This window comes from Theropithecus gelada, chromosome 20 (assembly GCF_003255815.1).
Source record: "Theropithecus gelada isolate Dixy chromosome 20, Tgel_1.0, whole genome shotgun sequence".
Taxonomy (NCBI): Eukaryota; Metazoa; Chordata; class Mammalia; order Primates; family Cercopithecidae; genus Theropithecus; species Theropithecus gelada.
The window spans coordinates 55,056,999-55,067,256 of NC_037688.1; positions in this window are offsets into that span (position 1 = coordinate 55,056,999).

Below are 10,258 nucleotides of genomic sequence, written 5' to 3' on the forward strand. Positions count from 1 at the left end.
TTTTTTTTTTTTTTTTTGAGACGGAGTCTTGCTCTGTCACCCAGGCTGGAGTGCAGTGGCACAATCTCGGCTCACTGCAAGCTCTGGTTCCCGGGTTCATGCCATTCTCCTGCCTCAGCCTCCAGAGAAGCTGGGACTACAGGCACCTGCCACCACGCCCGGCTAACTTTTTGTATTTTTTAGTAGAGACGGGGTTTCACCTGTTAGCCAGGATGGTCTCGATCTCCTGACCTCGTGATCCACCCGCCTTGGCCTCCCAAGTGTTGGGATTACAGGCGTGAGCCACCATGCCTGGCTTTTTTTTTTTTTTTTAAGCGATGGGGGTCTTGCTATGTTGCACAGGCTGGTCCTGAACGCCTTTCCTTAAGTGATCCTCTTGCCTTGGCCTTCCAAGTAACTGGGATTACAGCGATGAGCCACCGTAGCAGGCTTTTGGATGCTTTTTTTTTTTTTCTTTTTTGAGACAGAGTCTCTCTCTTGTCACTGTGGCTGGACTGCAATAGTGCGATATTGGCTCACTGCAACCTCTGCCTCCCGGGTTCAAAAGATTCTTCTCCCTCAGCCTCCCAAGTAGCTAGGATTACAGGTGTGAGCCACTACACTTGGCTAATTTTTGTATTTTTAGTAGAGATGGGGTTTCACCATATTGGCCAGGCTGGTCTTGAACTCCTGACCTCAGGTGACCCACCCACCACAGCCTCCCAAAGTACTGGAGTTACAGGCGTGAGCTACTGTGCCTGGCCGGATACTTTTTAACCAAAGGAGTAAACAAGCTTCTTTATTGGAATAATATATCAATATATGCAGGTATTCAGACAATACCAGTCGGACAACAATGACTTCTTAAAGGTTGGATGCAGATCATGCTTTCCGCGTTAAAAAAAAAAAAAAAAAAAAAAAGACCAAGCGCGGTGGCTCATGCCTGTAATTCCAGCACTTTAGGAGGCCGAGGCGGATGGATAATGAGGTCGGGAGATCGAGACCATCCTGGCTAACACAGTGAAACCCCGTCTCTACTAAAAATATAAAAAATTAGCCGGGCATGGTGGCGGGCGCCTGTAGTCCCAGCTACTCAGGAGGCTGGGGCAGGAGAATGGCGTGAACCCGGGAGGCGGAGCTTGCAGTGAGCCGAGATCATGCCACTGCACTCCAGTCTAGGCAACAAAAAAGAAAGAAAAAGAAAGGCTGGAGGTGGTGGCTCATACTTATAATCCTAGCACTTTGGGAGGCCCAAAAGGGAGGATTATCTGAGGCCAGGAGTTTGAGACCTGCCTGGGCAATATAGAGAGACCCTGTCTTGACAAAAAAAATTAAAAATTAGCCAGGCATGATGATGTGCACCTACCTGTAGTCCCAGCTACTCAGGAGGCTGAGGTGGGAGAATTGCTGGAGCCCAGGAGGTTGAGGCTGCAACAAGCCGTGACTGCGCCACTGCACTCCAGCCTGGGTGACAGAAAGATACCCTTTCTGAAAAATAATAAATAAAGGCCAGGTGTGGTGGCTCACATCTGTTATCCCAGCACTTTCGGAGGCTAAGGCAGGCCAATCACCTGAGGTCAGGAGTTCCAGACCAGCCTGGCCAACATGGTGAAATCCCATCTCTACTAAAAATACAAAAATTAGCAAGGCATGGTGGCAGGCACCTATAATCCCAGCTACTCGGGAGGCTGAGACAGGAGAATCGCTTGAACCCAGGAGGCAGAGGTTGCAGTGAGCCAAGATTGTGCCATTGCATTCCAGCCTGAGGAACAAGAGCGAGACTTTATCTCAAAAAAAATAATAATAATAATAATAGCAATTATTAATAAAAATGTAAAAAGTCCCTTAACTGAGGCCAGGTGCAGTGGCTCATGCCTATAATCCCAGCACTTTGGGAGGCCGAGGTGGGTGGATCACCCAAGGTCAGGAGTTCAAGACCAGCCTGAGCAACATGGAGAAACCCCATCTCTACTAAAAATACAAAATTAGCTGGGTGTAGTGGCACATGCCTGTAATCCCAGCTACCCAGGAGGTTGAGGGAGGAGAATCGCTTGAACCCAGGAGGCGGAGGTTGCAGTGAGCAGAGATCACACCATTGTACTCCAGCCTGGGCAACAAGAGTGAAACTTTGTCTCAAAAAAGCCCCTTAACTATAATCTCACTAAGAATCAAAAAATATTTAATTTTTTTTTTGAGATGGAGTCTCGCTCTGTCGCCTGGGCTGGAGTGCAGTGGCACGATCTCAGCTCACTGCAAGCTCCGCCTCCCAGGTTCATGCCATTCTCCTGCCTCAGCCTCCCGAGTAGCTGGGACTACAGGCGCCGCCACCTCGCCCGGCTAGTTTTTTGTATTTTTTTAGTAGAGACAGGGTTTCACCGTGTTAGCCAGGATGGTCTCGATCTCCTGACCTCGTGATCCACCCGTCTCGGCTTCCCAAAGTGCTGGGATTACAGGCTTGAGCCACCGCGCCCGGCCTAAATATTTAATTTTTTACTTTTTGCATGATCTACTTAGTTTTCTTAATAAGCTGTGAACCAGAAGGGGAATTTGTTGCAGTTTGGCAGTCTTTTAGGTGGAGGATTATAGTGAATACATTTTTAGATTATTGGTATTGTAGCAGGACAAGCCTCAAACAAAACTCCTCAGACACCGAGTTAAAGAAGGAAGAGGTTTATTCAGCCAGGAACTTCGGCAGGACTCCTGTCTCAAGAGCTGAGCTCCCCGAGTGAGCAATTCCTGTCTCTTTTAAGAGCTCATAACTCTTAAGGGGGTCCGCATGAGAGGGTCATGATCGATTGAGCAAGCAGGGGTACATGACAGGGGCTGCATGCACCGGTGGTCAGAGTGAAACAGAACAGACCTGGAAATTTTACAATGTCTTTCTATTATCTATAGATAATATCAGTTGCTAGGTCAGGGGTCGAGTTTTAACTACCAGGCTTAGGTCAGGCAGGCCCAGGCCTGGTTTTGGGTCTGGTTCCTTGGTTTCAGGTCTGGTTCCTAGGCACCAGGCTACCTGCCTTTAATTTTGCTTCTCTTTCCTTTTCTGAGTATAAAACAACGAGAGGGCCTCTCTCTTCCCTCATTTCCCCCCTTTGAGACTCTCCCTTTTTATTAGTGGGAGTTCTCACTCTTATTTTCACTACTTATGTCTTCTTGTGCAATAGACTGGTAGTGATTCATATAGTACACTTGTGCTGAAGCATTTTGGTGAACTAAGGTAGCGATGAAGCTTTTTACCATTTGAAGAAGTCCACAGGTAGCAAACAAGGGAGCAGTAAGCAAGTTCTTACTGCTATTATAACTTCTATTATAAGAGTTTTAAATCTTCCTAGTGCTGGGAACTAATTTCTAAACATGACCCTAGGATCTAATCCATGCCACACTTGCATGGGCACATGTGCCAGTTTTGTTATATCTTTAACTATGCCTTCAACTACTTGCCCTGATCATGTGTAGACATCATTTAGTAAGGTTAAATTTTCCATAAACCTTTCCTTCAGCTGCTAACAAGTAGTCGAGAGCTAGTCTATTTTGATAGATGGCATTCGTCATCTGAGTTTCTTGCCAGGCTAGAACAGTCAAGGCTTGACCGGTTTTATTAGTGATGATTTCTAAAACAGCTTGCAACCATATGATTCGGTTGAGCATGTAAATGGGGGTCTGATATCCCTATGAGCCATCTTGTGCCTAAGTAGCAGGCCTATAGTATTGTATGATTCTCTTAGGGGGCTCTTCATTATTTTTCCATTTTTTTATAGCTATGCTTTTCATTTTGCAGGAATCATAGACAGGGAAGCCCAGGAGTTTGCTTGTTTTTATGGGCAGTAGGAAGAAAGATGGTTTAATAGTGCTAATAACACAACTACCTGTCCACTGGTCAGGCAGCTTAGTGTAGGTTCTATGTCCACATATCCAGTATTGCCTAGTGGGGGCCGTCTAGTCCCGGTGGGATTCTGGGTGGGCTTAAACAGTCTGCAAGTTTGGAAATTTACTGATGAATTTTTATCTGTGTGGTTTGAACTCCACCATGTAACTGTTTTTGTGGTACCATTATACAGTTTTTGTCCTAGGCAACTAAGTCATCCTACAGAATGAGTGAATTCTTTCCTTTTTCTAGCTATGCAATATTGTCCAATAATTGAGACTTTTAGAACCTAGAAATGATCAGGGTGATTCTTTAGGGCCGGGAATTCATCAGGAACTGGGTCTGTAGACACTGATTCTTGGGCTTCTTATGGCCATTGATCTCCTATTACAGTTCCTCCACAAACGTAACATTTAGAGACTGGGCTACATACTTTGGATAGAATAGCATTATACAAACAAGTTTCTTTTAGAGTCCCAGTACACTTATAATGACCATAAAATAATAGGACTGTAGCAATCTTTTGTCTTACCTCAGTGACTTGATGTATATACTGGGAACAGTCCTCAATCTGAGGAAGGTCAGTTGAAGTCCTTATAGTACAAGTCCAAGTTTTAAGGAAAATGAATCCCGTGATGAGTTTCTTCATGCTTCGGCCGTGCGTGGACCAGTCAGCTTCTGGGTGTGACTGCAGCAGGGCTTGTCGTCTTTTTCAGAGTCACTTTGCAGGGGTTGGTGAAGCTGCTCCCATCCACGTACAGCTCCTAGTCTACTGATGTTTAGGGATGGTCTCGGAGGTTGGGCCTACTAGAATAAACTGAGCCTGATACCTCTACACAGTTATGTTTAACTGGGCTCTCTGATACCAGAAGTAAGGTGACTGGGTTTAGGGTGTTGCAAACTTCAATGGTTATGTGGGGATTTTCACAGAGCAAGCTTTGGTATCTAGTTAGTCTAGCATTCATTAGCTAATGATGTCCTTTGGTATTTATTAAAGTCACCACAGCATGGGGGGACTTTATGTTTAGGTTTTTTTTTTTTTTTTTTTGAGACGGAGTCTCGCTCTGTCACCCAGGCTGGAGTGCAGTGGCCAGATATCAGCTCACTGCAAGCTCCGCCTCCCGGGTTTTTACGCCATTCTCCTGCCTCAGCCTCCCGAGTAGCTGGGACTACAGGCGCCCGCCACCTCGCCTGGCTAGTTTTTTGTATTTTTTAGTAGAGACGGTGTTTCACCGTGTTAGCCAGGATGGTCTTGAACTCCTGACCTCGTGATCCGCCCATCTCGGCCTCCCAAAGTACTGGGATTACAGGCTTGAGCCACCGCGCCCAGCCTATGTTTAGGTTTTGCCTAAGAGTTAGGTCATCTGCTTCTTGTGCTAACAGGGCCATTGCTGCCAGGGCCCTTAGATATGGGGGGCCAGCCTTTGGAAACCCTGTCTAGTTGTTTTGAGAGATAGGCCACTGGCCTTGGCCAGGGCCCCACAGTCTGGGTTAAAACTCCAACTGCATTTTTTTTTTTTTTGACACGTGGAGTGTAAAAGTTTTGTCAGGTCAGGTAGCCCCAGGACTGGGGCAGACCTGAGTTTTTCTTTTAACTCATGAAAAGCTTGTTGCTGTTGGTTGTAATAGATGTAGCTTATCTGATTTACATTTTTATTAAATGTTACCTACTAAAATATTGACTTAAATCCTGTAGCTATTTGATTTCAAACTTTAAATTGATCTGGTATTCCTCATGGGACTCCAATTGCTTCTAAATGGACGTGAGAGTTGAAAGACCTAAAAGGGGCTTCTCTTACTTTACGATGTCTTATTTTTCCTCCCTCTTGTAGATGAAATGTCAGGGTGAAAGGGATAGCCAATTGGACTAAAGTATAAGTGCCACTCCAGTTACTTGGCAGAGTGCCCAGTAAAGGTCCACCACAGTACCACCACACATGCGCTTGGGGATGAACAAGGGCTGACTGATTGATAAATTCTTGAAAATTCTTAAGCTCATCACATCCCTTCAGGTCTCCAAAGAATGCTAAGTTTCCTCCCTGTCATGAGAGACATGAAGTGAACTTAATGTTGGGAGATGAATTCTGGATGGTCCTTGGGGTCTGACCCACAGGGTGCCAGACTTTGGGATATAGCAGAGAGAGCTTGGCATGACTTATTACTCCAGGCTGTAGAATCCTGGAAAAGAGCTACCATGCAGCCCACGCCTGGTCGACTGGAGGACCACCTTAGGGGAAAGGGGGACAATCAGGGCCTCTGGCTGCCATATGCACAAGCATAACAACTGCTTTTGTTTAACGTGCGGGTGGAATATTTGATCCATTTCAACCAGGCATTTGCATCTTGGTATGCTGTCTTAATTGCCAAAGTTTGTTTTAAGTTTTTAACTTTTATGATTTTCTAGTAAAATGAATGTTTCCTTTAGCACCTATTTTTATTAGTTTTTAAACCAGAGAAAGCAAAATACCATTTTACATTTAACAATGCTTTTTGTATGATCTTTATACTAGACAAGCTAAATTTTACCTTTATATTAGTGTGTTATTAATGTTAAACTTAATTTTAATAAAACCTTATAGACATATTTATCTAATTTTTTTTTTTTTTTTTTTTTTTTTTGAGACGGAGTCTTACTGTGTCTCCCAGGCTGGAGTGCAGTGGCGCGATCTTGGCTCACTGCAAGCTCTGCCCCCCGGGTTCACGCCATTCTCCCGCCTCAGCCTCCCAAGTAGCTGGAACTACAGGCACCCGCTACCGTGCCCGGCTAGTTTTTTGTATTTTTAGTAGAGACGGGGTTTCACCATGTTAGCCAGGATAGTCTCGATCTCCTGACCTTGTGATCCACCCGCCTCGGCCTCCCAAAGTGCTGGGATTACAGGCTTGAGCCACCACGCCCGGCTATTTATCTAATTTTTAATGTTTGACCATAGGGTAAGATTTTATAGACTCTTTTTAACTTTTTATAATTTTTGTTAAAGAGCAGGTTGGTGCTTTAAGAAAAACCTGTTGCGTTTTGACTTTAATGTCCAGTTCACAGAAAAACCGGATATATCTTTTTAACTTTAGCTAATATGTTTACACACAGAATTTACACGCAATTAATGTTTTTAAAACTTGCTTAAACTTTTAAAACAAAATATACATATTTTTAACATTTTAATGTGGGTAAAAATCCACATTCTTACGCCTCCTTATAATCCTTTTATCAAAGGTATACTTTACTTTCCCTATACACCTTGCACATAAACTGTCTCTTCAATAGTTTACATTTAGGAGGCCTAATTACTTTTAAATTATACAATATTTCTTGCATAAATTATTTTTTAACACACTTTTTTTTTATAACTTTTTTTTCTTTCATGACTTTTACAGGCAATTTTTCGACATGCCTTAACTTTCTGACTTACTACAAACATTTCTTTCTTTAAACAATCAGTTAATTTATTTATTTCAGGACAAGAATTTACCATATAACACTCTTTTTATATAAATCCCACCTCCCCTTTTTTTCCCCCTTTTTTTCAAAGATGATAACCATTCTTTTCTAAAGTGAATCTTTTTTTTTTTTTGTCTGTGGACTCGACTGTCTAAGGCCACAAGAATAGAAGTTACTATAATACATGTTACACTGTTAACTTTTACCAAACTTTACTTTTGTTGAAAACCTTACAAGTTTGTGATTTTAATTATCCTTTGCTATTAATAAGACCTTGTTTTGTCCAAATTAACTTAGAATTGGTATAGATGGCCTTTTTTTTAACTCCTTGTGTATCTCTCTCTCTTTTTTTGTCTCTGACTTTGTCTCCCTCTCTGACTTTCCTTTTGACTCTGTCTCTTCCTCTCTCTCTCTGCCTCTCTCTTTCTTTCTCTCTCTCTCCTTGACTCTCTCTTTGTCTCTTCCTCTCTGTCTCTTTCTCTCTCTTTGCCTCTTTTCCTCTCTGTCTCTTTTCTTTCTCTCTCTCTGCTGGTCTTTCCTTGCCTTTGCCAGCCGCTTATGCTGCTGTTCTCTCAACCACTGTGTGTTGGGGGCCGGGGGTCTAAAACCAGCTGTAACCAGTGTCTATGTATAGGAGCTGGTCTGGGTGTCCTGGCTTACAGGTTACCTTGTGCCATACCTTTGAAACAAGGGACCTGTCTAGGCTTCCTTTTAATGGCCAACCTATTTCTAATGCTGGCCAGTCTATCTTATACAAAGTTTTAAGTTTTCCTGGTGTCATAGTACTCCATAGTCTCCCTTAAATCCTTTTTTGAAATTTTTCAACATAGTTCCTAGGAGGGTGGGCTTATTTGTGACTGACCCATGCTTTTTCGAGACAAAACACCATGCTCACATCACATGCACAGCACAAAACAAAGAACGGGTGAAAAGGGCACATGCATACGTTTACAGTTTACACCAAATGAAAATCAAAACTAAAATAAGAGTATCCAGAAATCTAAGCCAGGTCAAAACCAAAACCAAAATATCAAGCAATCCAAGTCAAGTCAAAAACAAAAACCAAAGTGCCGGTACAGGCGCACCATGGGTGATCAGGCCACACTTCCACTCAAATGGAGTGGGCAAGTTCCTAAGACCGGTCCTGTCAAGCAATTCAAACCAAGTCAAAAGCAAAACCAAAACCAAAGTGTCAATAAAGGCATGCCGTGGGTGATCAGGCCACGCTTCCACTCAAACGGAGTGGGCAAGTTACAAAGACTAGTCTTACCAAGTTTTAGATATCTAGACTCCTAGTGCCCATTCCTTCCCGGTGTTCAGCCACTGTGTTGATCCTCCATGGGAACCTGCCACACACTGCTCTGGCGAGGCGTCCCGCTGGGGCAAATGCCTACCCAGGAGCGCTCTCAGGATCCGTGTCGCTCCGGCTGGTCAGAGTCTCCCACAGAGATGTTCCACAGGGCAGGCTTAAGCTGCCTAAGGAGCTGCCTTAACCATCGCCAATCACCTCGCTTCCCGATCAGGGAACCAAGAAATGTAGCAGGACAAGCCACAGACAAAACTCCTCAGACATCAAGTTAAAGAAGGAAGAGGTTTATTCAGTCACGAATATCGGCAGGACTCCTGTCTCAAGAGTCGAGCTCCCCGAGTGAGCAATTCCTGTCCCTTTTAAGGGCTCACAACTCTAAGGGGGTCTGCACGAGGGTCGTGATCAATTGAGCAAGCAGGGGGTGCATGACAGGGGCTTCATGCACCAGTGGTCAGAGTGAAACAGGACAGACCCGGAAGTTTTACAATGTCTCTCTATAATCTATAGATAACATCAGTTGCTAGGTCAGGTGTCGAATTTTAACTACCAGGCTTAGGTCAGGCAGGCCCAGGCCTGGTTTTGGGTCTGGTTCCTTGGTTTGGGTCCGATTCCTAGACGCTGGGCTACTTGCCTTTAGTTTTGCTTCTCTTTCCTTTTCTGAGTATAAAACAATATGAGAGGGTCTCTCTCTTCCCTCAGTATAGTAACTTCCCCAACGGATGTAAAATTTTGAGGACTAAACCAAGTCCTGCACTTTCCATTCCAACCTAATTAATTCCAGTGAATGAAACATTCATTGGGGAAAACATAGAAGATGCAGAAGAGTTGCTTACATGACCTGAGTCAACAATTCAGTGACGCTCTGCATATAATAATCAAAATAGGGCCAGGTGCAGTGGCTCATGCCTGTAATCCCAGCACTTTGGGAGGCCGAGGAGGGCAGATCACAAGGTCAGGAGATTGAGACCATCCTGGCTAACATGGTGAAACCCCGCCTCTACTAAAAATACAAAAATTAGCGGGGTGTGGTGGTGGGCGCCTGTAGTCCCAGCTACTTGGGGGGTTGAGGCAGGAGAATGGTGTGAACCCAGGAGGCAGAGCTTGTGTGAACTGAGATCGTGGCCACTGCACTCCAGCCTGGGCGACAGAGCGACACTCTGTCTCAAAAAAAAAAAAAAAAAAAAGTCATGTTTTACTTTTTCAGGAACTGCCACACTGGCTTTCCAAGCTGCTGCTTTGTACATTCCACTAGCAATGCACAAGGGTTCCTATGTCTCCACATCCTTGTCAACACTTGTTATTGTTTGTCTTTTTAATTATAGCCATCCTAGTGAGTGTGATGCCGTATCTAATTGTGGTTTTGATCTATGTTTTCCTGATGATTGATGATATTGAACATCTTTTCATGTACTTTTAGAAGTTATTAAAAAATTACTTTAGGCAGATGGAGAGGAAAAGGGGTCCTTGGAAACTTGTTTATTTTAAATCAACTCCAGAAACATTTCTGGTTTACCAGGAAAGCCCCGGCTCTAAGAGCCCAGCCAGCAACCGTTGATATGCAAATGCAGGCCATTAGAAACTGGGTCCCCCCAAACATGGCGATTCCCACCTTTGTCCTCTTGCCCTTGCCCCCACATGTGCCTGGCAACAGGGCTGCCCCCATTTA